Raw genomic sequence first — 25,406 nt, 5'->3', positions numbered from 1 at the left:
CTGGCGAGCTGCCGGATCCCGCTCCAGTAGAGGGCCGGGGAGGGAGAGAGGGCCTTCCCCAAGGCACTGAGCCCCTTCTCCGCCTGCCGGTAGGAAGGAAAGAAAGCAAAGCACATGCAAAGTGACCGACGATAAACCACAGAAGGAAGTTATGTCCATGTGTGGGGTGACGAGTTGATGGAGATACGCGTTTAATGTAGCTGAGGACGCTTCCAGCAGCCCTGACCTGGGCAGGAACCGGAAAGGGTTAATTAGAAGCCATTGGGAGACTTGGGGAAAGGAGGCCATCCAAGGCAAAGGGCTAAACTGGTCACCTCCTAGCCTGCCCGTTCCAAGGTGTAGACATTGATTCTGTGACCGGCCAGAGTGAGTTAACTAGGAGGAAATAGGAAGGGAGCCCTGCAGAGCTGCCACCTCTAGGGTCCTGACGAAGGAGGAGTTTTTTTTTTTTTTTTCAGCCCTGCCAAGCCTTTGCTTTTGTTCCGTTCCCATAGGTGGGGTGTGAACCTTATCTCCTCTCCCTCTGTGCCTGAAAAACATAGGCGAGTTGAGAGTTTTCTGCACTCAAGGGTGAGAACATCCATCCGTTTGGAAACATGTCACCGTTAGAATGTAGCATCTTCAACCTGGACTCAGTATGGGCCAGTATACCCAAAGCATGATAGCTTTCTGTTTATTTGTATAGAAAGTGCATATTTTCTCAAAATGTTTATAAATGTTTTAGGTGACTCATTGACCTCCCACCCCACCCCCCACCTTGTTTTTATTCTAAGGATATCTCAGGCGTCTTTTAAACTGATTTGATCAGGATATGGGAACAGTTTGTGCAACCTGTGAAGGTTATTTAGGACAAACTCCAGCCTGCTAGTTCAAGTTCTGTGCAAGGCTATTTTGCAGAAAACTGTCTGGTTATGCTGTCTTTATATTGTATTTGTGTTTTGAGCCATAGCATCTGGGAGAAGGGAAGAGTGTTCATCATTAACTCTTCAGTGATGGTGGGAATACCGGGTTTGCTTTCAGTCATCTGCTAATTTTTCATTTCCCTCACCTGTGATCTTATCCTGGGTGTTACTTAACCCTTGAAACTTTTTTCTTTTTAAAGAATTTAGTATATTTGTAAGTAAGGTCCAGGAGAGGGAAAGGAAAAAAAAAGCAAACCTACTTTGCTTTGGAAAAAACAGTCTAGAAGATAAATTGGGAGACAGGAAGGAGGGAAGGAAGGAATCTGCCACAAACCAGAATGGCAGTAGAGCCTGTAACTTGCTGCTTCTCTCTCCTTTGGCTGAAGCAGTCATTTTTGAGAGCACATTTTCTCAGGAGGTGTTTAGAGCCTCCACTCAATAAATCTAGCTTGAGTTTTGTAGAAGGATTAAGGATTCATGAGTGTATGTGTGAGCATATTCAGTGGATTGAAAATGAGTCTACTCTGAAGACCCCAGATTTTTGATTTGCTCTTTTGATGCAGTTGATATGAATAATGGAGTGTGGTATATCTCCAACCCTTGTATGCGTTAGGAGAGGAGGGGGACTACACATGGTAGGGGTATTTCATGTTCTTTCCCACTTGATTTCCTTGTGTTCCATTCCGGAGGTCTTTAAAGAAAAGCCCAAGGTAATTATTTCTACCCCTCTATGCTCTCTTCCTATATTCTGTGGACTGGAATGGCAGCCTGTTTAATAAGTAATGATTATTGACAGGGCCCTCAGCCCCAAGGAAAAGAGGGGAAAAATCTGTAAATGGTGTCAATGTTCACATAGACTTAGAAGCTGTATTTGTTTTATTTGTATCTTATGTTCAGTTCTTTCTCTTTTTTAAACCTTTACAAGAAGTTGAATTAAGGTATATAATACAAGTATGCAAAATCCAGCTGAAATTGACCTGGTTTGCATCTATAAACAAGGGAAATTTTAATGAAAGGTGGATTATGTAGTTTTCTTAAAACGTATTTAAATAGGCAAGTTGCATGGTGATTTGAAGAAAGAGGATAGTTTAGTTATTTTTTCATCCAAGATTGCAGGATGATTAACAAAAGGAAATTAAGATTTCATTTGAGAGATTATCAGCAATGCTACTGTAGGATGAAAAAAGCCTGAATCACTGGCGTTCATATTGTTTTTTACTTGTCTTGGTTATGCCCCTAAAATTCCCAGGAGAGAAATTTCCTTTTCCCCAGCTCCTACCTCCGTACTTTAGTGGGTCTTTCCTGTCCTGGTGCTTTTTTTTTTTTTTTTTTTTTTTTTTTTTTTAATGAAAGTAATGGATTCTGTTGTAGTACTTGAAAAATGGTTACGGATGATGCTTTGGTTTTTTTGACTAACCCACAAATTCTTTAATGGCCAGGATCTTTGCTTTTGCATTGGATACCTGAAGGCTTATGGAATGAATGTCTTTGTGTTCATCTTAGATCAATCAGAAGGATCCTGTCTGTAAACGGCAGCATAGCTCTTTGGAGTGGAAGAGGCTGGTTCACTGAAAATGAACATGCTTGCTAATGGATAATGGAATTTTTTCAAGCAAAAACTATTCTTGCTATGGGGAAGGCCCAGTTGGAGAACTGTTTCTAATTTTCTGTAGGATCAAAGACAAAGAAGGATTGAACTTGTAAGGCAGGAGGAGAAAGGAGGGTTTGCAAGTTGATTCTTCTCTTCCCATCCTCCATTGTTTAGGCTGTGAGCTGGACCAAAACTTTCTTCAGTGTTACTGGGATTCTTGGGTTTCCAGCTGCCCAGTACTTGCTTGCACTTCAGACTCTAAAAACGAGTATCTTAAACATATTGCCAGGGGAGATTATTTCACCAAAAACATCTTTGAAGCATTTTGTATTTGAAAGTATAGGTTAATTTGCAGGTTTTTCAAGCCAAAGGGAGGTCACTACAGACAGTAGAGAACAGTGATTTTGACCAATGTACAATCAGTGTTTCCCTTTTACACCTCCTTCAATTTCATTTTCAGATTTGAAATATAGTTGTCCAATGTTGCCAATGCAAATATGGATTGTTTTAGAGACACAGAATTCTTTTACTAAGCTGAAAATACTGTTTAACAGGTGGTAGCCTGGAGTCATTGGCTAAATTCAAATACTAAAGACAAAGAACCTATTTTAATAGATGTTTCCTTGGGTTAGATTTGGAAGGTATATGGTTAATTATAATGAACACACAAATATCAAATAGTGTATTTAAGAAGAAATAAATGTAGAATGTACATTTGATGTTTAAGCAAGGTATGGAGGCAATTTTAATTTAATCAAGTCTATTTAGATGAAACTTTACCTAGTCATACCTACTATAATTTTTAAGAGAGGCATTGATAAAATCATATTTTCTTATTTATTCTTTCCAACATCTTCCTTAAATTTTAAGAGTACACTTGTTTGCTGTATAAGCAGTCTCAGATATAATTTGTTTAAATAAAGTTACTCCTGTACGTTGTATTCTGTCTACATGAGTCTCGGCCTTCAAAGGCATCCACATAGAAGGTACTGACCCCAATCATGCATGGTAGCCAAAGTGAGAGGATTCAGTGCTCAGGATCAATATTTCTTATGAAATCCAATTGAGAACTTTTTTTTTATGAGCACATGCTGCAACCTGAGTATGTTTTGATTTTCTTTGGCCTTAATACAGGATTATGAGACTTTTCTGCTTTAATCAATTATGCTGTACAATTTTACTGTTACACACTTATGCTGCACTTCATGGTCCTAATTAAAAAAAAGAGGGCAGGGGTGGGTGTGTTAGCAAAGATTTCTTAGGGCCATTTTTAGTTTGGACTCGTTGGTCTCCGTGCATGAAGACAATGCGGTTTAAGCATTCCTCCCCAGTTCTTCAAACTGAGGTGAGGGATAGGAGGTGGTGTTGCTAATTGAGAGTCCCTTCTGCAGGTTTGATTTGTGAATCCAGTTACCTTTATATTTATGCTATTTTCAAAACCTGACCCAAAAAAAGCTGGTTTCTGGCAATTTCTCGCTGTTACTGAAGCTTTTCTAAATTCAGGTTGGGCCACAACAGCAGTGTTGGTGCAGTTTGAAATCAGTGCCATCCTGGGAGATCCAGGATGTAGAGGAATACCATCTCTCCTCTCTCTGGAGCTACTTTTTCAGCCCTTCCTCCCCTTTGTACACAATGAGAAGAAAGCTTATTTTCAACTTGCTTTTGTAGAAATTCTTTCCTCATAACCTCTCATCTCCAATGCCAAACATATCTCAATATTCTATCTGGGATGTCAAAAATGGAACATGAAAGTTGGCCCCGAAATATATAAGAGCAAGGGAATAGTCATAAATCTAAGTCTTTAAAATGCATTTGAATTGCTTCTGAATAGAACTGAAATTCATTTTTCTTTCTTTCTCGCTGTTTTTATCTTTAGACTCGTGTGTTGGGTGAGGACAGAGCTGGTACTGCGTTGACAAATACATTTTGAGATCCTAGAAATTTTACTTTTCCACCCAAGAAAGTGTTCCCTCCAGAACCATATACATAGTGAAGTGAGCAATGGACTCTATTTGAAACTTTGCAATATCACAATCAAAACTTACCGAAATAAATGTTTCCTATTCATGCAATTATAAATAAAATCGTTAGACACATGTTTAGTTTGGTTTTCCATTTCACCCTTCCCCTAAGACTACCTGTACTCCTACCTTCCAGTATTTTATAGTTGAATCATGGCTCTGACTGAAGGCTCCTTTCAGGCTTTTGTGTTTTTTTTCCCCCCCTTTTTTCCTTAGCCTAGAGTACAAGGAGTCAATACTCATTAAATGAAATTTCTTAGATATGCTTAACATGTTGCTTCAAGTTGTTTTAAAAGTTAATCCTTTTGCTAAGTTAGACTGCTTAAATTGACGTAGAAAGTTAAAGAAAAAAAAATACTCGTTTAGGGAATTGAGTTATTAAACTGTTGGTGATTTAAAACAATAATTAAGGATTCCAAAAACTTGATGGAAGCGAATGGTCATTTCTTTTCCCCCGTAGATTGGTATATAAATCATATTAATTTTGATAGCATTTTTACCTGATTCCACAACACAGTTGAGCAACTGAACGTAAGCTATCATATACATTCATATAATTATATTTTCATAATACATGTCACATGTTTCAAATGTTTACTGAGTATCTGGGGGCATTGCAATGCCGTTAAGTAATTGGTTGATTCAGAAAGTTTGTAAAAGTAATGGTTCATAAAGAAGACAATTAAAATAAAACTTTTAATCACTACAACATTCAGCCTCCCATGTCTTGATGTAGGCGAAGGCTTTTTCTAAGTATGTGTCTACTGGTTTAAGCTTAGCATCTTTGCTTTTTTTTTTTTTTTTTTTTTTTTTTTAAATTAGCCACATCTGTAATTACCAGCTTTTTTTTTTTTTTTTTTTAAAGACACTAGTGAAGGAATCCGTATGCAGGTTCTTCATAAATACAATGATAAACCCTTGCCCTGGGAATCTCTTACAGTTTTCTTGTCTATGTGATTCGGTTTCTTTTTTTATTCTTTAAAAAACAGCTTACCTTTTGGAGTTTCTTCAAAGCATTCAATTACATTTTAATAGAAACTACAATTATCTTTCATTTCCATAATCATATATCACTGGTTTACATAATATTTAAGTAAATTACATAATTAGAGTAAGAACAACTGACATAAACAAATCTATTATCCCAGCTGAGTATTGTTAAGTGCACGACTCAGCTGGCAGTTGCACTGGAGTGTAGGTTTCCTTGAGCTTGGCCTGGTGGCTGTGTCCCTTTCACTGTGCATTGGTGTGCTCCTGCCAGGCAGTGTGGTGACAGCCAGTTGGCTAAGAAGAGTTAGATTAAGAAAGTGATTCCTTTAGGAGGTAACAGTATTGGAAATGAGAGGCAGTCATGACCATAATTTTTAGGCACTCTCATGGAAGGGTAACAAATGTGTGTTTGTGTATGATACATATATATGTATATATATTTATAAACAATATTTGTTTGTATATTTCTATATAAAACCTCTAGCCATGAATTCTGTAATAGCTGTGCAACCTTTAGGAACTGATATAATCTCTCTGAAGTTTAACTTCCTCCCCTGGTATAATGAGTTTGATGACAATAACCTGACTTACATGCCACTCCCAACAGAGTTTATAAGCTGAAAAACAGTCACTGTTTTTATGTCAAGTGAAATGGGAAGTAGATAGACTGGTTATTTTCATCCAAGAGCACATCAGACTATTGAATTTGGTTGAAATATTGGAGCTGGTTTGTTACCTAGCTTGAGGGATCTTTCATCACAATGAAAGATTATTGTTCTTATATGCCCTTGGGTTTTTCCTATATTCCTCTCCAACATCCTGGCACACACAATAAAATATACTGTGGAATTCTACCTCAAATCACCTTGGAAGTTGAACCACAAACTGGAGGTCATCATTTCTCATTCTTTGCTTGGTAGGTGTTTTTTAAAGCCTATTTCCAGCATACGTTTATCACAGAGAGGAGCTGAAATTTGGGAGAAAATGACTGAGATTGCTGAATGATCTGGAATCTGAAATCTAAAAATTCTTGATAAAGCAAAATATGTCCAAGGTGCCCTTTTGTGCCATCCCTACGCTGATTGTCATTGGGTCTTTAGATTTTGGAGAGAATTTGTATGAAAATAGGCAGTGTCTGCACTGCATTCCCTTGACCACTTAGCAGTTACTGTGAATTAGGTTCTCAAGAATTAATAGGTTGATTATATCCATCAAGGAGCTCTTTTAAATATACTGTTTGTGTTTGTACTTTGGGGAACTTTAATATTGGCATTTTGGAAATAGATTTCTTCAAATCTGTGTTTGTTGGAAATCTCATCCTGAATTGTATCTTAAAGTATTACCTTTTTTTGTTGTTATAAGCTTTTATTTCTCAAGACAAGCTGGTGATTGTACATAAATAATAGATTGCCATTCTCGGGCATAAAAAGGGATTAGTCAGAAGCAAACCTACAAACTGAATTCAGAATTAAGTTTAATAATGGAATTTTAGCAGCTTCCAGTGCTAAGATTTTGTCTTTGAGGCCTTTTCCTAGAAGTGATAGTGTGTATCATGGATGAGTGTGTATCATGGATGCAATATAGGCCATAAGAACATTTTTTTTGAAGAAAAGGTCAGCTGAATCCATGTAACTACTTTAGCCTTAATATGTTACAGCCAGGGTTATGGGAATAGCATTTTTATGCTAAAAGTTTGATAAGAATTCTTAAATATATCAGCCTTCCTCCTCAGATACCTTCCTATGACTACATGCAACCTCTGGCATGATTTCCTGTGAATTGCCAGGGAGCTGGAAATCCACTAAAAGAGAAAGCCACACCCTCATCATCATCAGATTTTCTGGATTTCTGTAGCTTGAATTTTACTTTTAGTAATGTAGAAGGATTAGTCACAGAGAATCAGTCTTGGAAGGGGCTTAAGAATTTAAGTAATAATAAAAATGACAGCTGCCAAATGGAGGGTTACCGTGTGCCTGGGCATGTAGCACTCTACATTATTTGTGTTATTTATTTTTGAAATAAGGATAGAAAAACAATCATATCTAGGCCTGCAGCCTAGGTTTGGTTATCTCACTGATAGAGTTAATCAAGCTGGGCTTAGGATGTATAATTTGCCTAGGACTTGCAGAAATTGTTTGGATAATCAAGAAGATTGGAGGGGTGTTTTATAGGACAGGTAATCTCTCCCCACCTCATCCTTACTTACCTGACTCACTGTTATAGTGTCACTATATTCATTTGTACATTGCTTCTCTCAAGCACTTTACACATCGATAGTGGCATTTGCCACTATAAACTCCATAAATAGCTCACCTGCACTATACCTGTTCTTTTCTCAGATACGAAGGAATCTAACGAGAGAAATTGCCTGGATTTTCTGTCTAAGGAGAAATTCAGATGTTTCAGTAAAAGATAAAGAATATGTTGTCCTGAATGTTGTCTTCTTGTTTATTTTTTATGTTTTGTTGATGCATAATTGATATGCAATGGGCTCTCCATATCCTTGGGTTCTGCATCTGTGGATTTAACCAACCAGGGATTAAAAATATATTTAAAAATAAAAACAACAACACAACAATTAAAAATACAAATAAGAAACCAGTATAGTATAACAACTATTTGCATAGCATTTACACTGCTTGTAAGTACCCTAGTGATGACTTAAACTATATGGGAGGCTATCCTTAGGTGATATGAAAATACTAGGCCATTTTATATAAAAGACATGACATCCTAGGATTTTGATATCCTGGGGGAGAGGAATCCTGGAACTATTCCCCCTGGAATACCGAAGGATGACTGTACAAAAAATTGTACATATTTAATGTGTACATATCAATGGGTTTGGACATATGCATATACCTATTAATACCATCACCACAATCAAGGTACTTGAGGTGATATCCATCACCTCCAAAAATTTCCTTGTGTTCTCTTGTGGTTTTAATTTTGTTTAGGTAGAACATTTAACATGAAATCTATCTTCTTTTTTAAGTGTACACTATTGTATTGTTAACTAAGTACTGTGTTGTACAATAGATCTCTAGAGCTTATTCCTCTTGCATAACTAAATCTTTGTACCCATTGAGCAACAGTTCCCTACCTCTAAACTTCTGTTCCTTGATCTTTTTAACTCTCTATTTTCTCTTATGACTGCTTGTAGATGATTCAATATAACAATCACAGAAAACAGTTACAAACTTTATTCCTCTGCTTCCTAAAATCCAGTCAAAATTGTCTTCTGTGCCCGTTCCAAACTTACTTTTGGTTACAATAGTGACTGCAGTGTATGCTGAGACTGATCAATGGAAAAGTGTTAGGGAGCATTTGGAATGATAGCCTTTTAGTTCTGTAGACACTAAAGTACTGACTCTACCAAATCAGTGATGAGAGTTGGAGCTATGCAATGCCTGCCGCAGAACATCTGAATTCCATCTTGGAGCCACACTGCAAGGTACCCATCACTGATTATCTACCAGTTCTAAGAAGGGGAACATTGGTGAGACCTTGATATTCTGCCAGGGGTACTACAAACTAGACCCAATCATTGCTTACTTGCTTGACATTTTTTTTTGCCAAGTGATCTTTTAGCTAGAAGAAAAAAAAAAATTCTCTTTGGGTTAAAGTAAAAGATAGTTGAGATCATTACTTTTGCAGACTTAAAAAAAGATAATGGAAATAGATCAAGTTCGAAGATCACGTGACACCTATTGATTAGCTGTGCTGCAGGATAGGAATACTGTAGTGTCAGAAAGATTGTATTGTCAAGATCCTGTAAGACTGTACATGAATCCCATCAACTAACAATGACAGTTGTACTCATTGTTAGTCTATGAGGGGGCCCGATGGGGTTGTTTGCCCGAATCTATTGTTAGACCAAAGCTTTTTTCAGCATGGTGGCAAAATCTAGAGACTCCAGAATTTTTTTAAAAATGGGCTGTAGAAATGTTTATATTAAATATTAGCTTGACTGAATTCTATTTCATTGACTTTTCAGTATGATACTCTCTATTTCTGCTTTAAAAAACTAACACATTGTGGGTGTCGGGGGAGGTAGAGCATCAGGATAAATAGCTAATGCACGTGGGGCTTACTACCTAGGTGATGGGCTGATAGGTTCAGCAAACCACCATGGCACACGTTTACCTATGTAACAAATCTGTACGTCCTGCACATGTATCCCAGAACTTAAATAAAATTAAAAACGAAACCAAAAAAACGGACAAAGGCCCACTCCATGCCGAGCAGGTACGGTTGGTAGCACTTCTGTCTTAGCCAAATTGAGAGCTGCCTTGGTTAACAGGTATTAGTCATATTAGCCCCTAAACCTGTTTATGCTGATTGTTTTTGTTAGTTTAAGTGGGTAATGCATTTAAGTATTCTATATATCTGTGAATTGTGGTTTCTATTAAAACTAAGTTCATTATGTGGGATATAATCCATAAATACAAGTCACTTTTAAAAAAGTGCTTCTTCTAGTTGACACAGTTGTGAGAAGTTTAAGGAGAATATATGTATATATCCGTAAGAAATTTGCACTTTTGTTGTTTCACATGTTAAGTTTTTATTCCACAATAAACTAAACTGGAAAAATCACAATATACATTACGGGTATGGTTTTTCTTTTCTTTTTTTTTTTTTTTTGAGATGGAGTCTCGCTCTGTCACCCAGGCTGGAGTGCAGTGACGCGATCTCGGCTCACTGCAAGCCCCGCCTCCCGGGTTCACGCCATTCTCCTGCCTCAGCCTCCTGAGTAGCTGGGACTCCAGGCGCCCGCCACTGCGCCGGGCTAATTTTTTGTATTTTTAGTAGAGACGGGGTTTCACCATGGTCTCGATCTCCTGACCTTGTGATCCACCCGCCTCGGCCTCCCAAAGTGCTGGGATTACAGGCGTGAGCCACCACACCCGACACGGGTATGGTTTTTCATAAGAAGGACAACAGATGTTTACTCAGATAAAAGCCTTGAGCTCTCTACCAAGTATTTGGCAAGTGAATGCGCATTTGTATGTTTTCAGTTAAAATAATAAGTAAAATAAATTTTGCTTACCCATGTGATAGATATTACAAAGCTATTAAATTTTGTTGTAATAATTTTAAAGCCTTTGGGAAATGTTTATTATATAATGTTTATCTAAAACTTTGGGTAGAAAATTATATAAGATGTCCATGATATTAAGCTGTATTGGTCACTAGATTTAATCTATAGTAATTGTATTCAAAGGAAGTTTACCGAATTGTTCATAGTAGTTCTTTCAGGATTATGGAATAGGGATGCTATTTAATTTATTGTACTTTTTTGTATTTTCTAAGTTTTAGTTACTGTTCATGAATTATCTTTTTTCTAATTAGAAGTTGTTATACTTTTGAAAAAAGTAAAGAATATACTCCATGAATCAGTTCAATTCTTGGTCTTGGTTCTGTGAAGATTGTTTTTTCTTTCTATTTAAAGAGTTTGTTTCTTTTTTTTTTTCTTTTTCTTTTTTTTTTTTTTTTTTTGAGACAGAGTCTGGCTCTGTCGCCCAGGCTGGAGTGCAGTGGCTGGATCTCAGCTCACTGCAAGCTCCGCCTCCCCGGGTTCACACCATTCTCCTGCCTCAGCCTCCCGAGTAGCTGGGACTACAGGCGCCCGCCACCACGCCCGGCTAGTTTTTTGTATTTTTTAGTAGAGACGGGGTTTCACTGTATTAGCCAGGATGGTCTCGATCTCCTGACCTCGTGATCCGCCCGTCTTGGCCTCCCAAAGTGCTGGGATTACAGGCTTGAGCCACTGCGCCCAGCCAAAGAGTTTGTTTCTTAATTCGTGGTGTCAGCATTAAAGTGTTGATGGGGTTGGGTTCCTGCTGTGAAATGCAGATGTGTAGAAGTGCAAATGCATTTCCATTTGCTCATGGGAAATAATGCCTTATTGAAGGCAGAGTGTCTTACTCTGGGCCTTTGATGATTAGCCTGGACTTTATAAGGGTATAGAAGATGGGAATTTAATGAGATACTTAACGGCTCTTCCAGTCTGCAGATGTTAGACAGTCTTAGTAGTATTGCTATAGAAGGATATAGCCAATACAAATCAATCATATATATATATATCTCAACTACCTGATCTATTTCAAGGATCAAATGAAAAGAGAACACAAAGGCTAATTGATAGTGCTGAGTACTAGAAAGGAGATGTTTGGTCAAATATGAGTGGGTGGGATAACCAGTTCAAAGGTTTACTGGATGCTATAAGCCTCTCCCAGAATCATAATATATTTATTCTTATATTAATTTTCAGTGGTTGGACTATAGACAGACTCCAGAGTCCACTGGAGAATGGTGATTTGTAGGGCACATGATCCATAAGTTTGGTGATGAGTTGTGCTCAAAGTCCTTCAGATAGCTCACAAATGCAATGGTGGTCAAAAAGAGCCAGAAAAAATATATGATTCTGTTTATATAATGTATAACAATTAGAAGTCAAGATAGTGATTATCTTTGGGGAGGAGGGGCGGGAAGTGAATGGAAGGGGACCCAGGTGTAGGTTTTCCTGTATTGATAATATTGTGCTGCCTGGTATGGGTGCTGGTTACATGAGTGAGTTCACTTCATCAAAATTTAATAACTTCTATACTTTTGAGTTGTGCACTTTTTGTATACATCAATACTAACTTGAAACAATAAGATAAAACTTTAGGAACATTCCTTTGGCCTTTACCACTTCATGCTACCAGGGTGGTGACCTGAGTTTATAGATTTTTCCATGTACAAAGACTGGATGGTGGCTCTGAATGTTTGTTGTTGGTGTCACAGTCCAGCAGATGCAAAGAGGGTCTTCCTGGCGTCAGCATTTTCCTTTGTTCTCTGGATCCCCTCTTAGTGAGACTCCATGCAAACACCCACATTCCCTTTTGACTTAAGCGTTTCTGAGTGGACACCTTATATTTATATTCAATAAAACCCTATTTCACTCATATCAGGAGTGTTCCTGATACAACACGTTGCCACTTTTTCACACATCTTAACACATGTAAAACCCCACTTGTATCCTGAGAATGGCATTATTCCAGTTCTGCAAACATCAAAGTGTGAGATACACAAGAAAGATAATTCATCATCTGCATCTGTGGTTTTGTTGAGACGATCAGAAGATATGTAATGAAGAATCATGAAGTGCTGAAATGTGTGATTCCAACTGAAAAGCATATTAGGCCATTTCAGAAAGTAGTGCTTAGAGGGAGAAAGGTAGTTTCAAGGGAGAATTTCTTTTGGCAGAGTAATAGAGACGGGAAGCCCAGGGAGGGAAAGGTCACTAATAAATGTAGTAGTTTGCGTGCACCCACCTATATGGGAGCCAGTGAGGGTTCTGACCTGGTGGACAGATGGCCTCACCTTTTCCTTGGAGCAGCACCTGATTAAGGAGGGAGGGTTTTTGGAGGACACAACTTGATTCTATGTTAAGCCACAGTCACAATGGGTTGCAAGGAAGTGATACAATATCTGTGGTATTTTCAGAAGGTGCGAGGTTTCCAAGATGACTTGGAGAGAGGAATGAGCAGCGAATTTTAAAGATTCTTTAAGGCTAACTTGTTCCAAATCATTTAAAGATATTGTCTCTGATTTGTGCTGGATATATTTAAGTATTGACTTCATTCCAATGCCTCTTCAAAGTGCTGCAAGAGGCAATAGAATTGGTGTGTTTTAAGGATGTTTAGTTTATCCATAGTCGCATCAGCAAAGCCCTAGATTTAACCCAAAATAACAGCTTTCAAATACCTAAAAATTTGCAAGTAGAGATACAAGAAGAATAACAAGAAAGAACTCTTGATTTCACTGCCTCACCTAAATTAACCTGTGACTGCCTTTAGGTTTTTCAGAGGCAAAAACTCCTTTATGAATTGATTGCCACATCACCCTTCTGGTTCCATCTGAGGTCTTCTTTGCAGAAACCACTCAGCACCTTTTGGAATTGAATGCTGACATCGCATCAGATTCAAAAGGAATGCTGCTGTTGATTCCTGTCTGCACTCATCACATGGTGAGGAAAATGCTGGGAGTCTGTATAAGATGAGGCTCTTGCATGGCCTGCCGGAGAGTGCCTATCATGGACTGGAGAACCGCATCCGTTCATTTACATATCGGCAGCTGAAATTAGTTGAGTCATCCACGTTTTTCACGCTAAAGAAGAACCTTCAGATAATAATCCAGTTCATCACTCTTGCCTGCTCAGGCTTACTTGGTTGCTCCTTGTTACCAGACAGAGGGGCTATAGCACTGTGTAAGTGCAAGTGTTAAATTAGTATTAATAGCCAATGGCATCTCCCTTCTATTTTTCACTGATCAGATAATTTTCACTGATGTCAACATTTATAATACATCAGTTGACATATACAAGTGTTATTTGCTTGGAATATTTTTAGTTTATTTTATTGACTTAGATAAAGATACATCTTTAAAAGTTATTTGTTCAGGTCTTTTTGTATTTGATCAGAAGAGGATTTTGAAAGGAAGGCAAAGCTGTAGATCAGGGTTTTAGCAAAGTGAGTATCAAATCCAAATCTGTGTTTCCCCTTCATCGCTGAGTTTTGTAAACTTCTAAATGACCCTTTGTGGTACCACACTGATGCTCATCTTGCATTGTGAGCGGCTCTGAGTAATTTATGATAAATAATGAAATGCTGTTTCCTCCAATGCACTGCAAATGGCTGAGTCTTGTAAAAGTCTAAGGAGCTCTATTACTTCTAAATGACTAGATAACACAAAAATGTTAACCCTAAAGAGAAAAGGTCAAGTAGACCATGTGCTTGTGAGCCACAGTCCTTCTGCCTGGTGCCTTCTGACAGGCTTTCTGCATCTGAACTCTGCAGGGACTGGCACCTGAAAAATTACTTTCTAGAATGGCAAGGAAGGATTTAAGCCTTTTGGCTAGTTGGATTGGCTAGGAGCAATAGTGGTTTGTTTGGAGCGGGGGAAGGGAGAAACTTGCAGAAACCGTTTAACATTTGAAACCCTAAGTTAATTTTTTTAAAACAATTTGTTACCAGTGGTAAGAATTTTGTGGTGCTAGGAAACAACAACTTAAGTATTTTATTTGAGCACTGATATAAAAAGAAATATTAAAAAGCAAGCAGAGTAATGTTAATCTGTAGAAAACCATAGAAAACTGACATCTTTTCAAAATTAACCTTTGTCATGATGTTTGCATTCTCTTGCTCATATCCACGTATACAAAAATAAATACATAGTGAACATATTCGGTCTGCAACTCTCAGCTCTCTGGTATTCCATAGTGTATTCCTACCATTGGAAAATACTGTTCACAGTGAATATATGTGATCTCATCCTGGTTGCTGTAAAATAACTGCATATCTTAGTGTTAGGGTTTGAAGACTTTAATTGCCAGCTACAGAGTGTCTTTATGTATTGCACTTCCATTTTGAAAATTGAATTAAATTGCCGGTCAGTGAACTCTTTATAATGACAGGAGAGTCTCTATGCAAGCAAGCCATTGAGAAGAGTGATCTTTGGCCAGTGATACTTTTAAACTCAGACACTTTGCTGAAGTTTGCCTCTGAATTTTCTCACATTTCCCCAGACGTTATTACATTGCCAAATGAAATCATCTGTTCCCCCTAGTAGAACTGCTTCCTTTCCTCCAGATATCAGCTACAAGGTATGAAATGAATTGCATAAAAATAAATCACACATGCTGCATTTTGGGAAGAGTACTCTAGCTGTTCCATTAATTTCTTTTCACTGCTGAGTTGGGAAGTCCTCTTTAATCTTCAATTATCAGTTACATGCAATTGGGTGAACCTCTTGACTTTTCCAAAATAGAGATGCTTTCATGCCAGGAAAGGTGAGCTCTTTGAACATTTGAGAATATTTTTGCTTTTGATGAAAAAGTTTGTTGTCATGTGTCATGGGAGAAAGACATTGAAAGGAGGGAAGGTTATTCCCAAAGGCCTGTTTGATGAGTGCACTATATGGCTCTATTCCTGACCATGTACCGTCTGTAAGGTTTGGCATGGACAGCAATGTGCTGTTGACAATATGGCGCACTTTAAGGTGTTTAAACATGGACTCGGGAGTTTGTAGATTATCCAGGCTTATTACCTCATCTCCATATGCCTAGTCTACCACTTCCACTTAGATGTTCTGCCATGTTGCAGACTGTGAACAGAAGACCCTGATGAAAACGAGGAAGATGAAGGAGGTGATTTCCATGGAGACTGGAGAGGCTGGAGGATCTTGTCGTAGGGAAGTTTATCATTCCTTTGCACAATCTTGGTATTTGTGACATTTGTTTTCTTCTTTGCTTCTGTGGAAAGTTGGAAATAAGATAATTGGGACAGTGCTTTGGAAAGGGAGAAAAGTGATTAAGACACAGTGCGATGCCCCTACCTGGTTTGGGAATGCAGGCTCAGCTCTGCTCCTCAATTGTTTGAGACCTTAGGGTAAACTACTTGATCTCTAGAATTTCAGGCTCTTCTGTAAATGAGGCTGTTGGACATGATGTGGCAAAGATTCCAGGAGGCCAGGGTTTTAAATTTGAGATTAGAATCTTCGTGGAATTTTTTGAATTACTGGTTTCTCTGTCTCACTCTCTCCCTGCCTCCCTTCCTCTGTCTTGCTCTGTCCACACACATATAAACACACACAGACGAAGGTTTTGTTTTTGTTTGGTTAGTATATTTTCTGTTGGACATTTGTCAGTTTGGCATTTAATAATATCCATGTTTCAATGTGATACATAGGTGAGACTTGGTTAAGTCCTAAAGTCAGATGAACTTTGCTTATTTACAACTTTAAAAAGAGAATTCTGTCCCCTTCTTCTGGGAGATGTAGAGCTTGGTAGCCAGCTATAGGTGTTTCATTGCAAAGTGTGTGTGTCTCTTTGTGTATGTATGTTTGTGTATTATACACATACTTTATGTACATATATACATATATGTGGGTGTATATATATGTGTGTGTGTATATATATACAGATTCCAAAAATAGGGATATGAGGAGCCCTGGAGGAATTGCTGGTACACACAAAATTTTTTATTTGAAAGTATAAATGTACTCATCCAGTTCTAGATATAATATCTCACCCCCTTAAGTAAATGGAACTCTTACTTGGTGAATTTTACACAGAGTGTTACAAGAAGAACAGAGGACTAAAAAATGGTATTCCTAGGGCACCATTATAAATACACCTTAACGAAAGGCAATATTTCCTGTTATGTTGGTTGGCAAGGGGATTCTGATATCAGAATGTGGCTCCATCTTTCACATTAGAATATAAGCTGTACATGGAGATAGAGAGTAGATGAATGGTTACCGGAGACTGAGAAGGGTAGTGAGGGGTTACAGGAGAGGTAGGGATGGTTAATGGGTACACAAAAATAGAAAGAATGAGTAAGAGCTAGCATTTGCTAGCATAACAGGGTGACTGTAGTCAAAAATCATTTAATCGTACATTTAAAAATAACTAAAATAATATAATTGGATTGTTGGTAACACAAAGGATAAATGCTTGAGGTGATGGATACTCCATTAACCCTGCTGTGATTATGACTCATTTCATCCCTGTATCAAATTATCTCGTGTAATCCGTAAATATATGCACCTACTCTGTAGCAACAAAAATTGAAAATTAAAAAAAAGAACATAGCTCTGAGCTGCGACAGAGTCGGTGACATTTAATTCAAACTCAGAGTGGCTAGTTTATCATTGTTTTCCACTTGCTTTTCTTATTATTAAACAGAGGATTTTCACTATAGGAAATTAGAAAATATAAGTAATAAGAGGAAAGTAAAAGTCAACTGTAGTTCTACCACCCAGAGATAATTACTCTTATCTTTTTGTTCAATACTAGTCCAGTTTTTTGCTTTAGGAATAATGTATTTTATTTGCAAAATGAAGTTGTACTCTAACACAATTTTAGCTAGGTTTTTGCCCTTCATGTTACAATATTTCTCTGTCAAAACACTTATAACCCTATCTTTAATGGTTCTGTGATGATGTATATTTACATATTAAAACATAATGAGTATATCTCTTTTTGAGAATTTATTTTGCTACGATTTGGTCATTATTATATAAAATTATGCCCTGAACATCCACAGTATGTAATGGATTTTTTTTTGATAATACATATGCAAAAAAGCTTACCTTTTAAAATGTGAAATTTCTAAATTTACCTCCAGGATGACTGAGCAGTTCATATGCTTGTTGATTAATGTCAAAATGCCAATCCTCCCATAAATCCCAATGGCCATAGGTGTTTGCATTTCATTAGCAACAAAACAAATTAACAAAATTTTTGCTAGCCATGTAGTTTTAAAAGAGTATCTTCTTGGTTTTTATCTTGCATTTCTCTAATTAGAAATTAGAGTAAATATCATTAGTTAGCTACTACGGTAGAAGGCAGAGTTCATGGTGGAGGCTCGTGAGCCTGTCCTGTCTTCATGGACTGTATGTCAGATGCTTCTCTGAGTCATCCAGGGCTTCACCGCAGGCAGTGATGTAGTCAGGCAGAGCTGAGGCCTTAGAAGTTCTAAAACTGCCCAGTATAATTTAGTAACAAAGACTTTTTTCCTGAAACTCAGAAACAGTGTTGTAGATAGAGAGTAGGTCACATGGAGTCTGCAGGTAACGTGTGAAGTCATCTCTATCATTCAGCTAAGGCCGCTGTAACAAAATGCCACGGACTGCATGGCTTATGCATGGACATTTATTTTCTGGCTGGGCGTCATGGCTCAGGCCTGTAATCCCAGCACTTTGGGAGGCCAAGGCAGGCAAATCACTTGAGGTCAGGAGTTTAAGATCAACCTGACCAAATGGCCAACCCTGTCTCCATGAAAAATACAAAAATTAGCTGGGCATGGTGGTTTGTGCTTGTAGTCCCAGCTACTTATGAGACTGAGGCAGGAGAATCACTTGAACCCAGGAGGCAGAGGTTGCAGTGAGCCAAGATCATACTACTGCACTCCAGCCTGGACTCTGTCTCAAAAAAAGAAAAAAAGAAGGAAAAATTTATTTTCTAACATTTTTGGAGACTGGAAATCCAAGATCAAAGTGTCTCCAGGAGAGTTTGTTTATTCTGAGACCTTTCTCCTTGGCTTGCAAATGGCCACCTTATCACTGTGTCCTCACATGGACCCATCCTAAGAGCTTAGCTTTAAATCAATCACCACCAAATACAGTCGCCTTTTGAGGAACTGGGGTTTAGGGCCTCAACATATGAATGGAGGGACACAATTCAATTCACAATAGGAGCAGAAACACACACACTAATCAAACATGAGATAATTTAAAACAGTCTGGAAGTCTTAAATTGTACTTCTCTCTGAGTGTAGACAGTGCCTGGAGACTGCCCTCCCCCTGCCACCCCACATCCTCAGCATTCTGTCCTCATTTCCACTGTTCTGTTCCATGGTGTGGGAGGAGCTGGAGAAGAGACTGTTTCCAGGAAAGCGTGGCCTAAGCTGCTCTGTACCTGGGCCTTGCGACAGCCACTGCCTCCAACAGCCACAAGTCTACTGCCGCTATTCCCGCTAATAAGTACCATGGAAACCCAGTGCATGCCAAGGGCGGTGGAGAGGTGGGTGAACATCACCATGAGCCACCTGAGTAAGAGCGGGCCACACCAGCATCCTGTAGCTTCCTGATTTTTGGCATCTACTTCCCTTGGGCTCACAGTCTTCTCCATGACCAGCAAGGAGACTCAGCACTGCAATTATCTGCACGGGTTGGTCGGGCTACACATGCCTTTCCCTAGCATATCACTAACACTCAGACCAGAAGTTGATTAATTTGATTTGGGTTAAAAAATCTGACCCCAGTAAGGCTTTGCTGATCATCGATAAATCTATCCTTTAAGCATTACAGTGTTAAGATAGAGGGATGCTGCCTTAATCTCTGCCTTTTTGCTATTAAAAAACATTGGAAATGTTATATCGTAGATAGATAGATTCTAATAACAGCCCCAAAACTGATAGACCTGCATACTCAGATTATTGATCCCAATACTCTCAGCAATATTAAGCCCGCCCCTACCCAAAGGGAACCCCTACCAATTTTAATTCAGTAGACTTTTGGATTTCATTTAATGTGAATGTTATCTCGTTTTGTTTCTCACTATCTGATGCTATTACCATCTTAATTAGGTTGAACATCAGCAATTAGAATCAGAATGCCTGCAATAGTTGTTTTTCTTTTGATCATAGTTATACTCTTAATGATGTGATTATGATCTGTGTGTGTCCACATGTGCATGTCCATGTGTGGGAGTGTGTGTATTGTAGGAAGAGCAGTGGAGTGTGTGTATTGTAGGAAGAGTAGGAAGATAAGCTTGAATGTGAGTTTTGCTTCTTCTAAGATACCTGAACTTGGTAGAGTGAGCCTCCAGGAGCCCCAGGGTCCTCATTTGCAAAAATTGAGGGAATAGCTGTTCCTTAGATTAGGCTGCTTCGAAATCCGTAGATAACAAACCATCTTATAAACCAAGGTGCTGCACAGATTAATAACTGACACTTTGGAAGCCGAGGAGTGTTTAGATATGTGGGAACTAGGGCACATTGAAATTATTACTGGAGGGTAAATGTTATTTATTCTATGAGCTAATTGCAGGATTTAAATTTGGGAGCTACATTTTATCTTAAATATTAAATATTGTATGTAGGAACTGGTGTTTGGGGGGAAAAATTCAAGCTAGTAAGCGCTGTGAGAGTGGAGGAGAATGATGCTGTGAAAATTTAAATCCCACAATGTTGTTTACTAGAAAGATATCCATTTCCAGGCATCTGGACATGAATTTCTCAGCCTTTGAGAAAAGCCAACTTAACCAGCATGCCCTTTCGATATGATTGCTCCGGAAGCGTGGGATGCTCAGTTTGAAACTGAGTTGTATGTCAATCTCTGATATCTCAATTTCTGACACACTGAACACAAGCAGGAGAGGAGATGTGCCTCTAAAGAGTGAAGAACCCTCCCTCTCACTTTCTCGCCCTCCTATCTCGTGCCATTTCTCTTCAGGTTGATTGTTTTTAAGAACTGGTGCTCAGTGCTTAGTAAAGAATACTTTTCTGAAGCATTTCTCCCAAAGTGTGTCTTGATAGATTCTGCGAACTATTAAGTAAGATTTCATATGCTGAGATGGTGTAAGATGATTGATATTTTTGGAGAAAGCTGAAATTCATCTTATTGACTTTTCAATCTCTCCTTATTTTCCTCTTTTCCATATAAACATTTAGAAAATCAAAGTATAGTAGTAGATTTAATCTCCAGAGGATGAGAATTTAGGGCTTTTTTTTTTCATTTCTTTTTTGCTTTTCTTGAAAGATTGTGTGATAAAAAATGTTTATTATGGCTTAAGGGGGAATTAATATATTCAGATAAGTTAATGACATGAACAAGCCTGCCTGATTCTTCTTCCAGGCAACCTGTCTCAAGATCCTTCTTTCGTCAACTATTTATTAAGCACCTACTATTTACCAGATGCTGTTTTAGGTACCCAGCTCCAGAGCTACAATAATGATGAAGATTTTCTCAAACCTGACACCCCTGGAGCTTCCATTCCTGTGGAGAAGTTAGATAGGAACAGGTAAACAAGTAAGATAATTTCAACTGTTGAGGCATGCTGAACAGGGTTAGGATAAAAAGTTTGAATTTATGTAGGTATTCTGAGAGGCCACAGCTGAGGTCATGGTAGTTGAAATGAGTTCAGATCAGAAGAAGCCAGAAATGGCAATGCCTGAAATAGAAGGGTATCAGAAAGAGAAAAATGGAAGTTCAAGGCCCCCAAGGGACAGAAAAATGGCCGGCGTGCCTGAGCATAATAAACCTGCTAAGGAGTGGTAGGAAGTGAAGTGGGAGAGGTAGACAAGTCAGGCACATAAGGAACTTGGACTTGATTTTGTTGTAATGGAAAACCACAGGGACCTAGGTAGGGGAAGGTGCTGATATGCTGTATGTTTTTAAAAGGTCACTCTGGATGCTGTGTGGAACTGCACTCTTGAAAGCTACACCTGGAGACAGGAAGCTAAGTGAGAACGCCACTGCGAGATCCTGGCAGCTAGGACTAGAGAGCGGAGACATAGTAGGAATGTGTCCTGGAAGGTGGGAAAAAGGACTTAGATTGAAGGAGAAACAGGAATGAATAAGTCAAGACTCCCTCCTAGGTTCCTGTCCTCAATAAGAGGAGGGATGATGGCATTATTAACTGAGATCTGGAGGGTTGAGCAATGAGTTGGATTGCGTGGGGGGATGGAGCGAGGGATAAAAGAGTGGTTTTAAGCATCTGGTGTTCTCTGTGCTTGTTAGCTATGCAAGTGAACCTTTTGAGAAGGTAATTGGATATTGTGTGGAAGGGAGGGAATAGACATCTATTGAAAGAACAAACGGTATTTAAAAGGGTGGTGGTGCAGGGAAGTGGATGTGGAGACCCACATCAGCACTGAAAACCAGTGACAGGATTATGCACACCATATAGACTGGGGGATGACAGGGAAATTCTTGTAGATGTAGTGCAGTGGGGATGTCACTATCTCTGGTTTTCAATCCAGCATGCATTTTTAATCACATGGGGGAGATATAAAAATAATATATTCATGCCCAGGCCCCACCGCCCCACTGTAGACCAATCAGTCTCTCTTTTGGAGGGAAGGGTAATGGCAGGCCTCAGTAGTTTTTATAAAGTTCCCCAGGTTACTCTAATATGTGGCCGGGGTTGTGGGCAGCTGGATTACAAGAAAGGAAGGGATGGCCTGCTAATTCTGTTAGGATGGTGGCCCCTGGAACTAGGAAGTGGAAGTACCTCAGTGCAACCTCACCCTCATTCTTTGGAGAAGAAAAAGGAAGAAAGTGCGGGGGAAGCCAAGTGTTTCAGCAGTGGAGATGGGAATCACAAGACCCCTGCCAGCAAGACCCTTTGTTCATTCAGCATGGTTGTCACATCAGGGGAAGATCACGTGCTGGCCCCTAAACAGGACAACGGTTGAAGAAAAGGAAAAGGACAACTTCCCAGATATCTCCTCAGTGACAGCCACATGCTGGAAATTCTTCAGCTTGAGGTGAGGCTGTCCCTGCAACTGTCAGACTCAGATCCCTCTCATCTCCAGGGTTGGCTGAATCTACTATCTGGGCAAAATTATGTGCAGACAATCTAAATGTTTACTGTCTATGACAGTTCGTCAGTAAATTTTTGTATGTGATCCAGGGTTATTAAAGGCAGGGTGACATGGGCTGCAGTATGACTTGATGTGAAATATTTTAGCCTGCATTCTTATCTTTGACCATTAATTCCACTTTTAGGCCTTTGTCCAAAATAAAAAAAGAAATAATATGGGTTTGAAGATGTTTTTGTGTGCCAGGGAGAAATACTTGAACTATTTGAAAAGTTTTGCTGACACGCATTTTCTACTGTGTAGGCATTGTAAATCATTTCTTTAAAATCAGAGCATGAGAAAACATACGCCATGTAAGGTGAACTTGGAAAAGCAGGTTTAAAGTCATATATAACTGTGGTTATACAGGAAGATTTTAGAAAACAAACATTGGTAATAAGTAAACCAAATTGTTAAAAGCAGCTCTTGCTGAGTGATTGGATTATGGTCAACTTTAATTTTCTTAAATTTTTCATTTACATTTTATTTTATGTCATTTTAAATTTCCTTAGGTTTTCAGGCAGCTCAGATATCCCACAGTTTTAGTAAGAACACATATTGAAATAGTATTTTAAAAGAGATTGATTAATAAGGTCTTAATTTTAGATGAGTTTAGTTATGCATTTTTTAAACTCTGATTCTCCAAATTTGCAAAAATGATTTCTGCCTCTGAGAGCTGTTACAAGAATTAAATGAGATAACCAGTGGGAAACCATGCTGTGCAATCCCTGATCCATGTTACAATTTCTTTAATATTTTTGCACTAGTGCCTCTGCTCCTGCCAAGGAACTTTATCCCATGGAAGTGCTACCTTTCACCTAACATTTTGTTAGTTTGTGTGAAATAGTCAACAGATATGAAGATAGTTTCATTATTTATGCTAATTGAAATGCCGATCATTGGTGCAAACTGGCATCCTAATGGGATGAGCTGGGATTGGTTGAAACATCCATCGTGATTCCATTTCTCTTTGCCAGTGACTGGCTTGGGGTTGGGCATCGTCCTCACCCAGGAGAGGTAAGGGGGAATGCGCTGGTGGCAGCAGGGAAGGATTTCATTTCCTAATTAAAAGAGAGAAAGCTCCTGGAGAGTATGTGTGTTCTGACCTGTACTTACTCTCTTTCAATGGGACCGTGGTGCCTGGAGCTACTGAAGCTGCCCTGGGACCATGAAGCTACAGGCCTGAAGATGAAGGGCCTGGCCCTTGTTGACTCCATGGAGCTGCCAGAGCACCTGGAGGCTGCCCACCTTTGGGCATCTTATTGAGTAAACAGACGGGTGAAGCCTGTGGGCCTCTGATAGTTGAATGTTTGTCATACACAGCCAGCAGCAGTGCAATTGACACTACCTGTGGAAGTTGACATCTGGTTCCCAAAAGCAAATAGAAAAGTTGGTGGGAGGAGAATCTGCTGTGTATGTGTGGTCGGGGGGTGGGGGAAGAATCTGCCGTGTGTTTACATGTTTTAAACATGTAAAAACCGTAGATTTTTCTTTTTCTTTTTTTTAGATGGCATTTCGCTCTTGTCGCCCAGGCTGGAACCTCTGCCTCCCGGATTCAAATGATTCTCCTGCCTCAGCTTCCCAAGTAGCTGGGATTGCAGGCACTCGCCACCATGTCTGGCTATTTTTTTTTTGTATTTTTAGTAGAGATGAGGTTTCACCATGTTGGCCGATCTGGTCTCCGACACCTGACCTCAGGTGATCCACCCGCCTTGGCCTCCCAAAGTGTGGGATTACAGGCATGAGCCAATGCGCCTGGCCGGCTTTTCTTTTAACACACACTTCTTGTATGTGCCTAGCTAACTTGGCAAAATAATTTCATTTGGTATTCATACAAATTTAGTGCTCTGAATTACTCCAGAAATTAAGCCAAATGAATTTTGGAGAGTCCGAGAATCTTAAACAAATACATTGTGAACTATAAGTTTGCAGAACTCCATATCCAGTGTCATGTCCTGAGATTTAGATTCACACACCAGCAAGACCGCTCCTGATCATGCTGGGATTTTCAAGTGGACACTGATTGCCACAGTCCCTGGAAATTTCATTTAGCTGAATTCCTGGAAAATGCTTCAGATATGTACATTTTGATAATATAGAAATCAAGAGTTAAAATTAAGCGGATCTAAAATTCATTTGTGTGTTTTATAGGTATAATTTACCAAATTTTGCTGTCCTGAGAGGAAATGTTACAAATGATAGCTAGATTCCTTAGGCAGTTTGGGAAAGCGCTGTGTAAACATCAGAGTATTCAGGGCTTGTGTTATTATATATGCAGAAATATAGCTGAAATACTGGCGTATGTTCAGTTAGCAATATAATAGGAATGATAGAAAAGAAAACATTTTAAAAGAGGTTTTTCTGGAAATTTTTTCCTCAGGATCACACAAAGTTTTTATTTTTCACAAATATTGCAAGATACATTTTGATGAAATATAATGTTTACATGAAAAAGGAAATGCTTTTCCACATGGCAAAGACGGGAGCTCCAGATAGAAACCCAAAGAGAGAGAAAGACAGGGGCAGGGAAGGTACAGTGTAGAATAATGTGGACTGTCTCACATGACACTTAAGAGGTCACGTGATGCTAGTGACTTTGCTGATGTGTCAAGGCTAGGGCCGAGAGGCTGTGTCCAGCACTGTCACCTCCCACTACCTGAAGTAGAAACAGAACTGCAGCCAGCACCTCCCTGTGCTTCCAGCACTGAAAGTAAAGTGAACAAGGGTTATGTGGTCAATGTGTGTGGTTTCTTATAGGGAATTTTGGTTA

At 38.9% G+C, this 25,406-nt stretch overlaps 1 protein-coding gene across 7 annotated transcripts in view; it reads left to right on the top strand.

Annotated features, from left to right (window-relative positions):
- NRG3 (neuregulin 3) overlaps window positions 1-25,406 on the top strand; it is a 1,118,695-nt gene that overhangs the window by 1,711 nt on the left and 1,091,578 nt on the right. The window lies entirely within an intron of this gene.

The sequence above is a fragment of the Macaca mulatta genome, chromosome 9 (genome assembly GCF_049350105.2).
Source record: "Macaca mulatta isolate MMU2019108-1 chromosome 9, T2T-MMU8v2.0, whole genome shotgun sequence".
Classification (NCBI taxonomy): domain Eukaryota; kingdom Metazoa; phylum Chordata; class Mammalia; order Primates; family Cercopithecidae; genus Macaca; species Macaca mulatta.
This window is presented reverse-complemented; position numbering and strand designations above follow the sequence as displayed.